Here is a 17,823-nt window from a genome sequence, read left to right as displayed (position 1 = left end):
CCCCTCATGGGACTTCCCTAGTGATCCAGTGGCCAAGACTCTGCACTTCCAATGCAGAGAGTGTGGGTTCCATCCCTGGTTGCAGAACTAAGATCCACCCTGCCTCTGGACACTGTCCAAGACAAGGACATGGGCCCATGGGTCTGATACCTGGGTTCAGGTATCCCTCACTCTTTGAGGAATTGGATCCAGCTGGTTCAAATCCTGTGTCCTCCTTGGTCAAAGGGATTTCTAGAGAAGGTTAGAGAGTAAAAACCCATGATTTCACGTTTGCAAAGAATGTCAAGGCAGTATGTCAGCTCTTTATCCTGGATCCTGGAAGAGCAATAGGGCAGTGAAGGAGGCTCCTGCTTCCTCTCCAGACTGTGGTTCTTCCACCAGGAACATGGAAGCCATCAGTCGATAAACCACTCAGTCAACACACAGTGTTAGGCACCCACCTGCCCCTAGGTCCAGGCATATCACTCTGATCAAGGTAGACATGGTGAATGCCTCTTTGGAGCTTGCACTGGGGTAGGGAAGCCAGCAATGGACAGGAAATGACAGAGGGGCAAATCTCACTAAAGGGAAGCCCAGTGTTTCATGTTGCTAACCTTCTTTTTTTTTAGTCGGTGTATAGTTTCTTTACAGTGGTGTGTTGGTTTCTGCTGTACAATAACCTGAATCAGCTATGTGTATATATGTGTCCCCTCCCTCTCCAGCCTCCCTCTCACCCCTCTAGGTCATCACAAAGCACCGAACTGAGCTCCCTGTACTATACAGCAGCTTCCCATTAGCTAAATATTTTACACATGGCAGGGCTTCCCTGGGGGCTCAGCTGGTAAAGAACCCACCTGCAATGCGGGAGACCTGGGTTCGATCCCTGGGTTGGGAAGATCCCCTAGAGAAGGCAACACCCACTCCATTGATTTTACTGGACAGTATAGTCAATGGGGTCGCAAAGAGTTGGACACCACTGAGCAACTTTCACTTTGACTTTACAAGAGGCAATGTATGGATGTCAGTGCTGCTCTCTCAGTTCATCCCACCTTCTCCTTCCCCTCACTGCGTCCGCAAGTCCAGTCTGTTCTCTGAGTCTGCAACATTCTACAGTTCCTCCGGGAGTCAGGGAGGCCCTGTGCTTAACGTTGTTTGTTTACAGTCTGCAGTCATCTCTGAGAGCAAGACTAGCAACGGATATGCTCCGCTTGCGTGGCTGGGGTGAGTAGAGTACTGGGGATAGACACGAACCTGCAGACCGTGAGAGGACAGGATGATCTACCTAAGAAAGGGCGTGTGGTCCCGCGGAAAAGATGACGATGGAGAGGGCAGGGGTCTGACCTGGGGACCGTTGCCTCATGCCGCCTTTAGAGGTACCTGGTCCCCTCCACCCATCCCAAGCCCACTACATGATACAGGACGACAGGCTTTTAACAATGACATTCAACCAACGTGAGATGGTGAGAACACAGGAAGGGCTGGCCCTTGCTAAACAAAGAATAAGACGGACAAGCTTTCTGAGCGACTCACCGTGAAAGCTTTGTGCAGCCCGACAAAACAGGGCGGTCTTGGGGCCAGCCTGAGTCACTGATGCATTCAGAATAAATACCGATTTCACTCCAGAAACGTTGAGCTGCGTCGGACGTCTTCACTGCAAGTTTTCTTGAAGGGGAGAAGAAGAGAGAACACTGGATTCACAGCCACACTTGACACAAGTCATCTGGTACCAGCCCTGTTTGCCCAAATGCACATTTCCCAGCAGCTGCTCAGCTTCATCTCTCTTGATTTTCCAATTCCCACCCTGCCTGGTCTTCCTCCCCCATCCCCCTCCTGCCTCTCCCGAGGGCAAAAGCCCTTCCCCATCTTCTTCTCTTCCCTGCCTATTGTAAATAGCGCTGGTAAGAACATAAATGTGGAGTCTAGAAAATGGTACAACAAATCTTAATTATGTTGAATTGGTTCATGGTGCTTTTCAGGTCTACTATGTCCTTCTACTTTTCTAAATATTCATTCTATTAATTTTTGAGAATTTAATATTGAAACTCCAACTAAAAATCTTAATTTATCTTCTTAAAAAAATGATTGTAATATATAGTGAAACTGGCCTTCCCCGGTAGCTCAGCTGGTAAAGGATCTGCCTGCAATGCAGGAGACCCCGGTTCAATTCCTGGGTTGGGAAGATCCACTGGAGAAGGGATAGGCTACACTCTCCAATATTCTTGCACTTCCCTGGTGGCTCAGATGGTAAAGAATCTGCCTGCAACGTGGGAGACCTGGGTTGGGAAGATTCCCTGGAGGAGGGCATGGCAACCCACTCCAGTACTCTTCCCTGAAGAATCCCCATGGACAGAGGAGCCTGGCGGGCTACAGTCCATGGGGTCACAAAGCACTGGACACGACTGAGCAACCAAATTACATGTAACAAGCAACTAAACTACATGTAAGTTTGTTCTACATTTTTCAAGCCTCCTGTAAAATGTACTAGCATACTTTCATAATTTAAAAAATAAAAAGAGAAAAAAAAGAAAAACAGTACAGATGAGCATATTTGTGAAGCAGAAAGAGCAACACAGGCACAGAAAACAAACGTGTGGATACCAACAGGGGAAGGGGAAGTGGGAGGAACTGGGAGATTGGGACTGACATCGGCACACTTTCGATACTACACATAAAATAAATTACTAATGAGAACCTACTGTAAAGCACAGGGAACTCCATTCAATGCTCTGTGGTGACCTAAATGGGAAGGAAGTCCAAAAGAGAGGGGATGTATGTATGTAGAGCTGATTCACTCTGCTGTACAGCAGAAACTAACGCAAGATTGTAAAGCAACTATACGCCAGTGAAAATTTGAAAAAGGGAAACAATTGCCTTCCACATGCTATGAAAGCTAAGTTAGAAATCTGGCTTTGACTTCACTGCTGTGAAATGAGTATCTCAGTGATTCCCAGGGTTGAAGTCCCATAATGAGAGAACCAGAAGGGCTGTTAAAAAGATGGAAAACCTGACACCCACAGAGGAAGGTGAGTTGCCCAAGGTCCCCCAACAACTTCATGACAAAGTCAGGTTTTGAGTTCCGACAGCCTGATTCGGTCGCTGGCACACAAGTCTCGGGGAGGGACACCATGAGCCCAGAGGTCAGCCGTGGTCACCCACTAAGGGTCACACAGCCGAAGCCCAGCAGGCACGGAGAGCCCTGCAGTGAATGACGCGCCCTGTGTGGACTTAATCTCTGTGCTCGGTAGACACGGCTGCAGTGAGGAGCAGGAAGGGCTGTGGCCTTGGACCTACATACAAGTCTCAGACCATCTGTGGGGAAGGACAGAGCTTGTGGGCTCTTGTTTTAAATTTCTAATTTCTTGCAAACCAATACTTACATACAATATAAGACAATTTGATCACTAGAAAAATGAACCACAAAATGAACATATACAAGTTCAAACTTGTATTCTTCGTATTAGATTCAACTCACATAAAATCACCCTGTTAAACAGGTCTGAAGGTTTCTAAACATTTCCTCTCCATTTCTGACCTTGTCCTGGGTCAGGAACAAGTTGTTTGCTGACCAATGGTGGTCCGTGTTCCACTCTTGGAGAAGTATTTCCCCGAAAGATCCAGACTTGAATTACTGAGAGGTAAAGGGCTTCCCTTGTGGCTCAGCTGGTAAAGAATCTGCCTGCAATGCAAGAGACCCGGATTCGATCCCTGGGTTGGGAAAATCCCTTGGAGAAGGAAATGGCAATCCACTCCAGTATTCTGGCCTGGAGAATTCCATAGATTGCATAGTCCATGGGGTCGCAAAGGATTGGACACAGCTGCTGCTGCTGCTGCTGCTAAGTTGCTTCAGTCGTGTCCGACTCTGTGCGACCCCATAGATGGCCTCCTACCAGGCTCCTCTGTCCCTGGGATTCTCCAGGCAAGAACACTGGAGTGGGTTGCCATTTCCTTCTCCAATGCATGAAAGTGAAAAGTGAAAGTGAAGTCGCTCAGTCGTGTCTGACTCTTAGCGACCTCATGGACTGCAGCCTACCAGGCTCCTCCGTCCATGGGATTTTCCAGGCAAGAGTACTGGAGTGGGGTGCCATTGCCTTCTCCAGACACAGCTGAGCGACTTTCAGTTCAATTCAATTCAAAGGGCCACTGCAATGAGAAGCCCACTGGCCACAACTAGAGAAAGCCCACACAAAGCAACGAAGACCCAGTGCAGCCAAAAATAAATACATAAAATTTTAAACAATTTAAAGAAAAGAAGTAGGGGGCCCCTGACTTTCTAAAGTCTAGGAGGATCACATTAAAATATGGGTTAGATTGAAATGTGATGCATGAGTCATCATTTGAATTGAGACTCTACAGACTTATATATTATTCATTGTCTTGAGCAATAAAAACTCACAAAATGCCAAAGTGCCCTCAGGCCCCAGAATAGCTTAATTGGGCACCATTGCTCTGTGCTGCAAAGCCGCTATTTAATTCTGAGTTCTGCAGTTTTACATCAGAACAGGCCCAGGAAGAGGCCGTTTTCCGTCTTTGGTCCCTGGCTCCTCTGCTCCAGTGCGGGAAGCATGTAACATCCTCCCAAAGTGCTGTCCCTGGATCACCCAGGGACTCAGGTGCTGGGTGAGCAGCTGCCGGAGGAGTCGAGGAGGGGAAAGGTCCTCTGGGGCGGGAAGAGAAGAGTCCGATTGGTGTCACCCACACCAGGGAGGCAGGCAGGCCTGGGTTCTCTGTCCTGAGCTGGCCTTGACGGCTGTGGAGGGTCAGGTCCAGAATTACCCTGACCGAGACTCAGGGCTTAGCCCCAGGAACATGAGCACCTCTGCCCCAGGTCCCTGGTCTGTGAGACGGGGATTGTCACTGCCAAGGCCAATGCCAGGCCATGATGATGCAGAGGGAGTGATGCAAAGCCAGGTGTGGGCAACACTCAGGAAAACCCAACTCCTGTATGGGGCAAAGCTAAGTGACAAGACCTCAGGCTGGGTTGGGGGGGGCTTGGTGAGCGCTCACTCCTTCTCCCACCCCTCCCTGGCCTGGACTTGAGTTTCCTTGAAGTTCTCTATATTGTTCAACTTGAATGCCACCCATGACGGGGAATTCACCCACCACGGGAAGGCCTCCTCAGCTATGTACAGCTTTGACCTGGAGAACAAGGTCTCAGGCTGAGCTGCATCGACTCCCCATGGGTCTCACCCCAGCACTGGGTGCGGCTCCTGGGGGGCTACCCAGACTGTCGTGGGCAGCCTCGAAGACCACTCTTCTGACTTCAGGGAGTCCTGGCTTCTGTAAGCTGCATATCCTAGCTCTCTGTCACATCTCCTAAGTATACTTCTACAATCGGCAACATCTTGTCACGCAGAACACATTCCCAGGGGAGATGCCTTCCAGGGTGAGAGCCATCCCCCTCCTGCTGCTGTGGGGCCTCTTTGTGGACCCCAAGGGGGGCCCCACCAGATCTTCCAGAACCATAGAATGTGTGTGCAAAGCCCACCTCGGTGTCCTCAACTGCCTTCTTTTTCTTTTCTTGACACATGACTGCCCCTCCCTCAGTCCCTGGCCCTGTTGGTCCTTCTGTTCCTCCTACCGACCCCCACTCTGGGATGGACTCACAACTAAAGCCTCAAGCTCCGCACTTTCCCTCTCTTCCATTTCATTCTGAGCAATTCAGTCCCAAACCCCCGATGTGGCACAGAGCGCTGCTGTGCCCTCAGTTCAAGGACAGGAGAGTCTCAGGACTGCGTGGGGCAGCAGGGTCCATGGGAAGGGGGCTGGGTGAGGGGTGTAGGAGCCCACACGGGGTGGGGAGGGTGGTCAGAGCCTGGCTGGGACGGCAGCATGTCCATATGGCAGGACAGGTGACACAGGAAGTCAGGGTCCAAGCCAGGGGTCCCTGGCCAGGGGGCCTGACATCAAGGAACATTCTACAGAATAGCTGGAACAAAATCTACAGAAGTACTGAGGCTGTGGAAATAAAAGAAAAATGGAGGAATTGTCCCAGGAAAAGAAGACCAAAAGGAAGTGACAATTCGGGGTAGCGTGTCATTCTAAATGGATCCTTTGGCTCTGAAAGACTTTATCAGGCCAGTTGGTAAAGCCTTAGTGAGGTCTGAGGATTCCGAGGATGGATATATCAGCATCCATCTCCTGGTTGTCGAGGAGAGTGTCCTTGTTTGTAGACACATACACGTGGATAGAAAATCAGGTCAGCAACTTACTCTCCAATGAGCAGGAAGGAAAAGGCTTTCTTATATAATTGTACTTTCTATTTTTCTGTAATTTTATAATTGCTTGATTTTTTTTAAGTAGATGATTTCAGAACTGGCACTGAATTAGAGCTTCCCTGATCCTCCATTGTATTTATGAGAAGAGGACAAAGTTGCAGAGAGGTTAAAGCGAACTTGAGCGTGGTCACACAACTAGTAGGTGTGAGTCGTGGTTCCCAAACTCTCCTTTCAAGTCTTATGATTGGATCCAGTCTACGTGCTTCATTTTCCAAGTTAAGAAACTCGGGCACCAGGGCCATGAAGAGACTTACCCTAAAATGAGCTGAACGCATTTCAGGTGGCAGGTTAATTTGGACAAATTTGGAGAGTCTCTAAGTGTCTGAAATTGAACTCTGGGTGCTGGTCTGCTCCAGCCATGTGCCCAGAAAATTCTCACAGGTGTTGATCTGAAGCCATTCCTCTCAGACAGGAAGTCCTCTGCCACTTGCTCGGGGCTTTCAGTTTGTTACCAAAGTGGTTATGGTATATGGAGCTACTCTGCCCGCAGGGGTCTATAGGGGCCTCTGGGGGTTTTCTGCCCTCTTAGTCACTGACAGCCTGAGACCTTGCCCTTCCATGAGGCAGCCTTATCGCTGGCAATTCTGAAGAGGCAGAATAGCATCCAGAGTGTCTCTAAGGAGAACACAAGCCCATGGAGAAAGAAGGCGACGAGTGCCTGCTAGGGGGCAAGGGTGGGAGCTGAGCTGTGTCCCCCAACATTCGTATGCTGAGGTTCTAACCCCCAGGACATCAGAATGTGACTGTAGTAAGAGACAGAGCCTTTCGAGAGGTGATTAAGGTCACAGGAGGTCACTAGCGCGGACCCTGATCTGACGTGACTGGTGTCCTTGTGAGAAGAGAGGATGGGGACATAGCCACAGAGAGAGAACCCTGTGAGGACCCAGGGAGAAGCTAGTTGTCCACACGCCAAGGAGAGAGGCCTCAGGAGAAACCTAACCTGCTGACACCTTGACCTCGGACATCCAGCCTCCAGAGCTAGGCAAACATGAACTTCTGTTGTTGAAGCCCCTGGTCTGTGGGACTTTGTTCTGTCCTCCTGACAGATTAGCACAGCAGGAGTGAGGAATGCTGGAGGAATGACTTTTCTACGGACCACAGGTTCTTTGCACAGATCCCCTCTGCCCACATAAAATGTCACCTTCCCTCAATGACCGCACCAGGTGACACTCTTCCCATCGGGACCCAGATCAACAGAAGCAGAGAACAGAACGCTCAGTCTGGAGTCAGAAGTCCCAGCACATCCGCTTAGGAGTTGTGTGGTCTTCTGCAAGTCACTTAAGCTTACTGAGACCCAGTTTCCTTATATAAAAATAGGATTCATAGTTTCTGCCTTAGTCTTTCATAGAATTGTTAAGAAGATCAAATGTAGAAACTAATAGAAGTAATATAGCAGATTATACATGCAATGGATTGCTACCGATGAGAGTAATACTATAGTTGGGGCTTCCCAGGTGGTGCTAGTGGTAAAGAACCTGCCTGCCAATGCAGGAGATGTAACAGACGTGGGTTCAATCCCTGGACTGGAAAGGATGCCCTGGAGGAGGGCATGGCAACCCACTCCAGTACTCATGCCTGGAGAATGCCATAAGCAGAGGAACCTGGTGGGCTATGATCCATAGGGTTGCAAAGAGTCATACACGACTGAAGTGACTCAGCGCAGCACACGGCACTCAATACTATAGTATTCATGATTTTTTAAATGTATTCACTGAATTTCTACCTCAGTTAGAAAATGAAAACACCATCTCCAGAATTTATAATCCGGGAGGGAATATGAGAGTTACACACATAAAGCCATGTAAAGGATGGCACGTAATGAAATACTGTCAACAAACAGAAATTGTGTGGTCAGAGGAAGAAGGTCATCACAATCTGATGTGCGTTATTGTTGCTCATTCATTCATCAAACACTTCCCGGGAGACGTTATGTGCCAGCCTGTTCTAACCCAGGGATAGAGCTGTGAACAGAACTGGAAACACTCAGAAAGCCTAGGTTCTAGGCTAGGTTCAGAGTTTTGCAGAATGAATAGGACTCATTAGGTTATTCTAGGGGTGGGCTTCAGAGGTATAGGAATACAGCCAGCAGACTTAGTGGGATTGGCCCAGATGCGACTGCAATCCCCAGATACAGCCACCAGATGGCAGAGTGACTTCAGACAAAAAGTTCATCAAAGAGGGGAGAAATTTCTTTTTTCCTCCAAATGAGGAATGCTTGCACAGGTTTGGAATCTCCCAGAAGTCTAGGGGAGCAGAAGATACAGACTTCAGGGGTGAGAATGAAGAAGAGGCTCTTTGCCTAACAACTGGTGGGAGCTTTCCAGAGCCACTGGATTGGCCCTCAGAGGTGGAGCTCCAAGCTCAGAGCAGCCGTAGCCAATAGATATTCTTGAGGGATCCTGGCCCCTGGGGGTCCTCTCAGGACTGGGAACTGACCAGTGGTTCCTCTTGCTCTGTGGCTGGGTCACTTTGGGGTCCTCTCTTCCCTCTGCCCTAGGGAGCCAGGAATCTTGCCCTACAACTCCCCTGGTAATCTGCAAAGCCTGGGGGCTCCTCCTGCTGAGACGTTAGGCAGGGTGCTGTGGGAGGCAGAAGCCCTGATTTGGCAGCATAGAGCAGAACCCCACTGCCAGAGCCTTCTTACTGTGCCAGAGTGTAAGACTTGGATCCTCAGAAAAATGAGTTTTTCCTCACTGTCCCCTCCACACAGCCCTCCGGGTCATATATCCATTCAAAACGTTCATAAATGATCTACATAGCCAGGCAAGGGGCTTCCATTGTGGCTCAGTAGTAAAGAATCCACCTGCCAAAGTAGGAGATATAAGAGACTTGGGTTCGGTCCCTGGGTTGGGAAGATTCCTTTGGGGTAGGAAATGGCAACCGCTTCCAGTATTCTTGCCTGGAGAATCCCATGGACAGAGGAGGCTGCCTAGCTACAGTGCAGGGGATCTCAAAGAGTCAGACATGACTGAGCAACAACACACACACACACACACACACACACACTGCCAGTCTGTGTATTGGGGACCCAGGAGTCCATGAGAGACCATTCACAGAACGGGCTGAAACTAGACTCCAAGGGCTGAATCCAGGCTGCTGCCCATGTGTGTTCATATTGTCCATGGCTGCTTTGTGCTACAAGGCAGAGATGAGTAGCCGTTACAGAGACCATATGGCCCACGGTCCTAAAGCATGTGCTATAGGAAAATGTTTGCTGACTGCCCATCTGCGGGGAGAGACAAGGAAGTGAACAGAGGGTAACATCACTATAAACAGAGCTGTGATGGAGGCAGGGCCACGATAAAGGTGGGCGCAGGTGAGAGATGAAGTTGAGTAGGTGAACAGACAGACAAATGGATAAAGATGTGGTACATACACACAATGGGATACTACTCAGCCATTAACAAGAATGAAATAACGCTATTTGCAGCAACATGCATGGACCTGGAGATTACCATACTAAGTGAAATAAATAAATCAGAGAAAGACAAATGTCATGATACCACTTAACATGTGGAATCTAAAAAAAATGATACAAATGAACTTATTTACAAAACAAAAGCAGACTCACAGACTTAGAGAATGATCTTATGAATACTAGGGGAGAAGGGTTGGGGGAGATAGATTGGGAGTTTGGGATTGATATATACACATTAAATATACTATATTTAAGATATATAACGATCAAGGACTTACTGTATAGCACAGGGAACTCTGCTCAATATTCTGTAATAGCCTAAATGGGAAAAGAATTTGAATACATATATGTGTATATACAACTGAATCACTTTGCTGTACACCTGAAGTTAACACAACATTGTTAATCAACTGTGTTCTAATATAAAATAAAGATTGTTTTAAAAAGAGGAAAAAAGAGAGAGAGCTGTGTTAGAGGCAGGGCCGTGATGGAGGCAGGGGCAGGTGAGAGATGAAGTTGAGTGGGAGGCTGGGTGGGGGAGCATCCAGGTGGGCCTATCTTTTTGGACCCCCGGGGGCCCCTGAAGCAGCCATGAGGAGCCACTGAAGGGCCTTGAGCAGGACTGACAAGATCCCATCCCAGGAGCCACTGTGTGGAAAGTGGAGCAGGGGGAGACAACAGCAGAGGCAAGGGGCCCAGTGAGAGACTGTGGTGGCCCCATCTAGGACAGAGGAGAGAAGCCTGCAGGGGCCAGGAGCTGTGGGCATGGAGAAGGGCTAATCCTGGCAGGCTTTCTAGGGTGGGGGACAGAGAGGCAGGTCAGGGCTGAGTGTGCGTCCAGCCAGCATCCCCAGACTCTGGGGTCTCACAAGGCTCACCAAACCCTCCAGATGTGGCCGTGGAGGAGCCATGCAGATCACTGAGAGAAGTCCCTCATTCGAAGGAGGGGAAACGAAGTCGGAGGTTTCCTGATGTGCGTTTCCATGCTCTGGGCGGCAGCCTCCTGATGTTAGTGTCCATGCTCCTCACCCCTTTCTGGCTGAGTGTGGGGTGTGGGGTATTTTCCAGGAGTTTCCTAACCAGTGACATTGGCATGGACCTCTTAGGATGGATGCCCTGTGGGTGGGACCAGGGCTACTGTGAACTCAGGGAGCCTTAAAAACCCAGCGCATCCCAGCCCAAGTCCTTTCAATGAAAGAGAGATAAAGGCTAAGCCTATCTCACGGGTTTCCCCAAGGTGCCCAGGGTGGTGCAGGGGAGCGACAAGACCAGCCCTGGGGGCTGGAAGCAGAGACCTCCCCAAGTATGGGAGGTCCCTAAATCTCCAGTGTGTTTTATTTTTGGCCACACTTCACAGCACGGGGGACCTTAGTTCCTTGACTAGGGATTGAACCCATGCCCCCTGCATTGGAAGGCAAGTCCCAAGCTTCAGGTTTTATTATTATTATTTTTCAATCAGGTGCCTTTGCATTCTGTTTCATCATATATCTTTTGTGTTTTGAAGAAAATTTTAAATTACTAACAGTGAGCCTCTAAGAAGCTGCTTCAGGAACATGTTCAGGGTGTTCTGTAGCTCCTGGCATCTCCCACTCAGCCAGGTGGGGGACTGGGGCAGGAAAACGAGGATGCAGCTGCAGCCTGCAGAGAGGGAGACAGCTGTTTATGCTGATATTGCAGCAAAGATGTAAGGAGGGGCAGAGAGGCGATCAGCCCCAAAGCTCCCTGACAGTAGGGACACAGCTTTCAGCCCTGGATCCCCTTGGATACAAGGCTCTGACACAAAGCATTTACACATGGTGAATATGCCTCATTTCAATAATGAGGAGGATGACAGAATGCCCCAGGCCATCAAACAGCTAAAGCCTGGCCAGCTGCTCCCTTCCCTCTGTAATTTCTCTAAACTGCAATTTTCTTACCTGCAAGGTGTTAGTAATGACCCCTTCCTGCCTAGATGTTAGTCCTTTGGCAAGGCAATAAGGCAAAGTTCAGTTCAGTCACTCAGTCGTGTCCAACTCTCTGCAACCCTGTGAACCGCAGCATGCCAGGCCTCCCTGCCCATCACCAACTCCCAGAGTTTACGCAAACTCATGTCCATTGAGTCAGTGATGCCACCCAACCATCTCATCCTCTGTCATCCCCTTCTCCTCCTGCCCTCAATCTTTCCCAGCATCAAGGCCTTTTCAAATGAGTCAGCTCTTTGCATCAGGTGGCCAAATTATTGGAGTTTCAGCTTCAACATCAGTCCTTCCAAAAATCATCCAGGACTGATCCCCTTTAGGATGGATCTCCTTGCAGTCCAAGGGACTCTCAAGAGTCTTCTCTAACACCACAGTTCAGAAGCATCAATTCTTCGGCGCTCAGCTTTCTTTATAGTCCAACTCTCACATACATACATGACCACTGGAAAAACCATAGCCTTGACTAGATGGACTTTTGTTGACAAAGTAATGTCTCTGCTTTTGAATATGCTGTCTAGGTTGGTCATAACTTTCCTTCCAAGGAGCAAGCATCTTTTAATTTCATGGCTGCAGTCACCATCTGCAGTGATTTTGGAGCCCAAAAAAATAAATCAGGCACTGTTTCCACTGTTTCCCCATCTACTTCCCACAATGTGATGGGACCGGATGCCATGATCTTAGTTTTCTGACTGTTGAGCTTTAAGCCAACTTTTTCACTCTCCTCTTTCACTTTCAAGAGGCTCTTTAGTTCTTCTTCACTTTCTGCCATAAGGGTGGTGTCATCTACATATCTGAGGTTATTGATATTTCTCCCGGCAATCTTGATTTCAGCTTGTGCTTCCTCCAGCCCAGCATTTCTCATGATGTACTCTGCATATAAGTTAAATAGGCAGGGTGACAATATACAGCCTTGACATACTCCTTGTCCTATTTGGAACCAGTCTGTTGTTCCATGTCCAGTTCTAACTGTTGCTTCCTGATCTGCATACAGGTTTCTCAAGAGGCAGGTCAGGTGGTCTGGTATTCCCATCTCTTTAAGAATTTTCTACAGTTTGTTGTGATCCAAGGTCAAAGGCTTTGGCATAGTCAATAAAGCAGAAATAGATGTTTTTCTGGAACTCTCTTGTTTTTTCCATGATCCAGCAGATGTTGGCAATTTGATCTCTGGTTCCTCTGCCTTTTCTAAATCCAGCTTGAACATCTGGAAGTTCACAGTTCACTTACTGCTGAAGCCTGGCTTGGAGAATTTTGAGCATTACTTTACTAGCATGTGAGATGAGTGCAATTGTGCGGTAGTTTGAGCATTCTTTGGCATTGCCTTTCTTTGGGATTGGAATGAAAACTGACCTTTTCCAGTCCTGTGGCCACTGGTGAGTTTTCCAAATTTGCTGGCATATTGAGTGCAGCACTTTCACAGCATCATCTTTTAGGATTTGAAATAGCTCAACTGGAATTCCATCACCTCCACCAGCTTTGTTTGTAGTGATGCTTCCTAAGGCCCACTTGACTTCACATTCTAGGATGTCTGACTCTAGGTGAGTGATCACACCATCGTGATTATCTGGGTCATGAAGATCTTTTTTGTACAGTTCTTCTGTATATTCTTGCCATCTCTTCTTAATATCTTCTGCTTCTGTTAGGGCCATACCATTTCTGTCCTTAATTGTGCCCATTTTGCATGAAGTGTTCCCTTGGTATCTCTAATTTTCTTGAAGAGATCTCTAGTCTTTCCCATTCTGTTGTTTTCCTCTATTTCTTTGCACCAATCACTGAGGAAGACTTTCTTATCTCTCCTTGCTATTCTTTGGAACTCTGCATTCAAATGGGTATATCTTTCCTTTTCTCCTTTGCTTTTCACTTCTCTTCTTTTCACAGCTATTTGTAAGGCCTTCTCAAACAGCCATTTTGCTTTTTTGCATTTCTTTTTCTTGCAGATGGTCTTGATCCCTGTCTCCTGTACAATGTCACGAACCTCCATCCACAGTTCATCAGGCACTCTGTCTATCAGATCTAATCCCTTAAATCTATTTCTCACTTCCATTGTATAATCATAAGGGATTTGATTTAGGTCTTACTAGAATGGTCTAGTGGTTTTCCCTACTTTATTCAATTTAAGTCTGAATTTGGCAATAAGGAGTTCATGATCTGAGCCACAGTCAGCTCCCGGTCTTGTTTTTGCTGACTATATAGAGCTTCTCCATCTTTGGCTGCAAATAATATAATCAATCTGATTTCAGTATTGGCCATTGGTGATGTCCATGTGTAGAGTCTTCTCTTGTGTTGTTGGAAGAGGGTGTTTGCTATGACCAGTGTGTTCTCTTGGCAAAACTCTATTAGCTTTGCCCTGCTTAATTCTGTACTCCAAGGCTAAATTTGCCTGTTACTCCAGGTGTTCCTTGACTTCCTACTTTTGCATTCCAGTCCCCTATAATGAAAAGGACATCTTTTGGGGGTGTTAGTTCTAAAAGGTCTTGTAAGTCTTCATAGAACTGTTCAACTTCAGCTTCTTCAGCATTACTCGTTGGGGCATAGACTTGGATTACTGTGATATTGAATGGTTTGCCTTGGAAATGAACAGAGATCATTCTGTCATTTCGAAGATTGCATCCAAGTACTGTATTTTGGACTCTTTTGTTGACTATGATGGCTACTCCATTTCTTCTAAGGGATTCCTGCCTGCAGTAGTAGATTTAATGGTCATCTGAGTTAAATTCACCCATTCCAGTCCATTTTAGTTCACTGATTCCTAGAATGTCGACATTCACTCTTGCCATCTGCTGTTTGACCACTTCCAATTTGCCTTGATTCATGGATCTGACATTCCAGGTTCCTATACAATATTGCTCTTTATAGCATCAGACCTTGCTTCTATCACAAGTCACATCCACAACTGGGTATTGTTTTTGCTTTGGCTCCATCCCTTCATTCTTTCTGGAGTTATTTCTCCACTCTTCTCCAGTAGCATATTGGGCACCTACTGACCTGGGGAGTTCATCTTTCAGTGTCCTATCTTTTTGCCTTTTCATGCTGTTCATGGGGTTCTCAAGGAAAGAATATTGAAGTGGTTTGCCATTCCCTTCTCCAGTGGACCACATTCTGTCAGAACTCTCCACCATGACCCGTCCGTCTTGGGTGGCCCCACACGGCATGGCTTAGTCTCACTGAGTTAGACGAGGCTGTGGTCCACGTGATCGGATTGGCTAGTTTCCTGTGACTGTGGTTTCAGTCTGTCTGCCCTCTGATGCCCTCTCTTAGCACCTACTGTCTTACTTGGGTTTCTGTTACCTTGGACGTGGGGTATCTCTTCACGGCTGCTCCAGCAAAGTGCAGCCACTGCTCCTTATGGGCTTCCCAAATAGCTCAGTTGGTAAAGAATCTGCCTGCAATGCAGGAGATTCCTGGGTTGGGAAGATCCACTGGAGAAGGGATAGGCTACCCACTCCAGTATTCTTGGGCTTCCCTTGTGGCTCAGCTGGTAAAGAATCTGCCTGCAATGCAAGAGACCTGGGTTCGATCCCTGGGTTTGGAAGATGCCCTGGAGAAGGGAAATGCTACCCACTCCAGTGTTCTGGCCTGGAGAATTCCATGGACTGTATAGTCCAAGGGGTCACAAAGAGTCAGACATGACTGAGTAAGGCAAAGGAAGCACTTCAAAACTTACAAGACCAATTTAGATACACAAAGAGCACCATTATCCTGTAGAGTATCACTACAGTAAAACCCTGCCATGAGGCCCTTAATGGGGTAGGGGGAGCTGAGAAATCCAAGGCCCTAAAATGCACAGTTGTGGGGTGTTGCAAAGCAGAAGAATGAATGAGTCTTGGGTCCCTGGTGGTGTATTGTCTCTCCCAGCACAAGCTCTTGTTTGGCGCCACCTGGTGGCAGCTGTCTACCCTGCCTTAAGTATCAAAGATTCTAGTCCTGGGACTTTTGCTGGAACTTCCAAGACAGATCCCTGGAGGGCTACAGTCCATGGGGTCACAAAGAGTCGAACACGACTGAGCGACTGAGCGTGCATGCACACACAGCCTCTTCTGAAGAAGCGACTTTCTATTCAAAACCTGTGTCTTCCACGTGGTGTGTTTCCCAAAGGGTGTAATATGTGTGTGTTCAAGTGTTTATATGTGTGTATGGGTGCATATGCACAACTGTATGTTTGGGGGATGAGCCATGCTCAGTTATCCTGTCTTCTGTCACATTCAGATGACTCTCAATCAATAAACTATTTCCACTGAGACTCGTCACCCCACTCCAGCCCCCCACTGCCATCAGCCAAAAGGGACCATCTTCCCTCCAGGGCTGCTTTGAAAATCCCCACCATTGCCACTTTCCCTTACTGTTTTCTTCCTTTTTAAAAAGTTTTATGTATTTATTTTTGGCTGTGCTTGGTCTTTGTTGCTTTGTGGTCTGTGTTGTACTGTGGGGTTTTTTCTCTAGTTGAAGCAAACAGAGGCTGCTCTCTTGTCGCAGCGCTGGGCTTCTCGTTGCAGTAGCTTCTCTCGTTGAGGAACGCGGGGTCTCTGGTGTGCAGGCTTCCGTGGTTTTGGCACGTGGGTTCAGTAGTTGCAGATCCCGGGTTCTTAGAGCACCGGCTCTGTGGTCCATGGGCTTAGTTGCTCTGCACAATGTGAGATCTTCCCAGCCCAGGGATCCAGGGATCGGACTCATGTCTCCTGCATTGGCAGGCAGATTCTTTACCGTTGAGCCACCAGGAAAGCCCTACTGTCTTCTTATTTCAGAGCACATGCAGAAGGTCCTTAAAGTGGTGGGCTCGGAGCACCATCCAGTCTCCCCTTCCTTCTGGGAGGACAGTGGAGGGATATCCTTTAAAAGCAGCCTCTGCTCAACAAGCAGTAAAGGTCATGCTTCATAGCTGAGGCTCAAAAGGCACAGGAAGCAATCCTTCACACGGGTCTTCTTCCGAAGCTCCCTCTCACTTGTCTGCTTTCCTCACAAGGGGATAACTCTGTGAGGCAGAAACACCAGTGACTTAAAAATGCACTCATTCATTCACTCACTCACTCATTTTGTTATTGAATCATAGTGAGTGCTAAGTGCCTTGTCTGTGCTGGGAATCACAGTTTTTTTTTGCTGCTGTTCATGTTTTTTTTAGTGTCCTCTGAGATGTCACTTCCTTTGCAAAACCTTTGCAGTCATCCCCAAGGAGTAGTTGGGTGATGTGCTCCAGGCCCTCATAACTATACACACCTCTAGGGTGCTCCCAGAGCCCAGGTTTTAACTACCTGTGAACTTGCAGAGTGTCTCCTTTAGAACTACTATCCTTTCTCCAGCACCTGCCCCTGGTGGGCATGCGTTAGAAACGTGGATGAACAAAGACGAGAATGGATGAATGAATTCATGAATGCATGAATGACGCTGTGTAGGCTAAGGTGAAGTGAAGGGGACTTGGAGTAAGAGGTGCTTCTCTGGGGTCCAGCCAGGCAGGGAAAGAGGTGGGTCCCCCTCCCTGGGTGGAATTTCACTCCTTTTGCTGGTGGTAAAACAAAGGAGAAGAACCTCATCTCCTAGTGGTTAATCACAAGCAACAGCTCCCAGCATACAGGCAAAGAACCCAAACTGGAGCCCAGAGAACTAAACACCTGAAGTTCCTGCAAGTCCCCTGCATCCCCCAGTGGAGATAGATTTTGATCATTCCTCTGTAACTGGGCAATTTTCAAAGAGAAAAGAGAGCCCAGACCTCAGTCTTAGGAGCACATATTCACCCCTGGGAGGGCTTTAGGGAGACAACAAGGACATGAGGTCCTTCCTGAGTGGACTCCAGAATTGCTGCCTCTGCGGCATTTTGGGGGGATTCCTGAGATTCCGAAGGCTTCAGGGAAGCCTCCTGGAATGGAGGCCTGGGGCTGTAGGTGTGAGCCCTGATGGTCCCAAATGTGCTGACGTCATCGGCTGGAATAGAGCAGAAACTCACATCCACGCAGTGGATGCTCAGCCACATGAAATTCATGAGGCAGTACCTAGACCCATCCTCGGGCGGCATTTTCCTCTGCTCCTAGGTGGCAGTTGTCCATGGTTTTACTGTCACTACCAGGGGGAGACCCCAGGAGGGGAGGATGCTGGTTCAGAGGGTGGCTCAGGCCTCAGGCCACCTGGGCTATGAGTCTGGAAGCTCCCTCAGCTGGGATCTCCTCTGTGGCGACCCCAGACCCACCCTTCTCACAGCAGCGTCTTT

The 17,823-nt window shown here is 48.1% G+C and overlaps 1 long non-coding RNA gene across 1 annotated transcript; it reads left to right on the top strand.

Moving 5' to 3' along the window:
- The first annotated feature begins 72 nt into the window (after positions 1 to 72).
- LOC129651470 (uncharacterized) lies at positions 73 to 2,378 on the top strand. The gene is made up of 3 exons (XR_008714158.1): positions 73 to 1,200; positions 1,603 to 1,702; positions 2,221 to 2,378. It is a non-coding gene; the product is annotated as an uncharacterized LOC129651470 (long non-coding RNA).
- Positions 2,379 to 17,823: the final 15,445 nt, after the last annotated feature.

The sequence above is a fragment of the Bubalus kerabau genome, chromosome 4 (genome assembly GCF_029407905.1).
Source record: "Bubalus kerabau isolate K-KA32 ecotype Philippines breed swamp buffalo chromosome 4, PCC_UOA_SB_1v2, whole genome shotgun sequence".
NCBI classification, from domain to species: Eukaryota; Metazoa; Chordata; class Mammalia; order Artiodactyla; family Bovidae; genus Bubalus; species Bubalus kerabau.
Note: the sequence above shows the minus strand (reverse complement) of the source record. Positions and strands in the feature narration are given on the sequence as shown.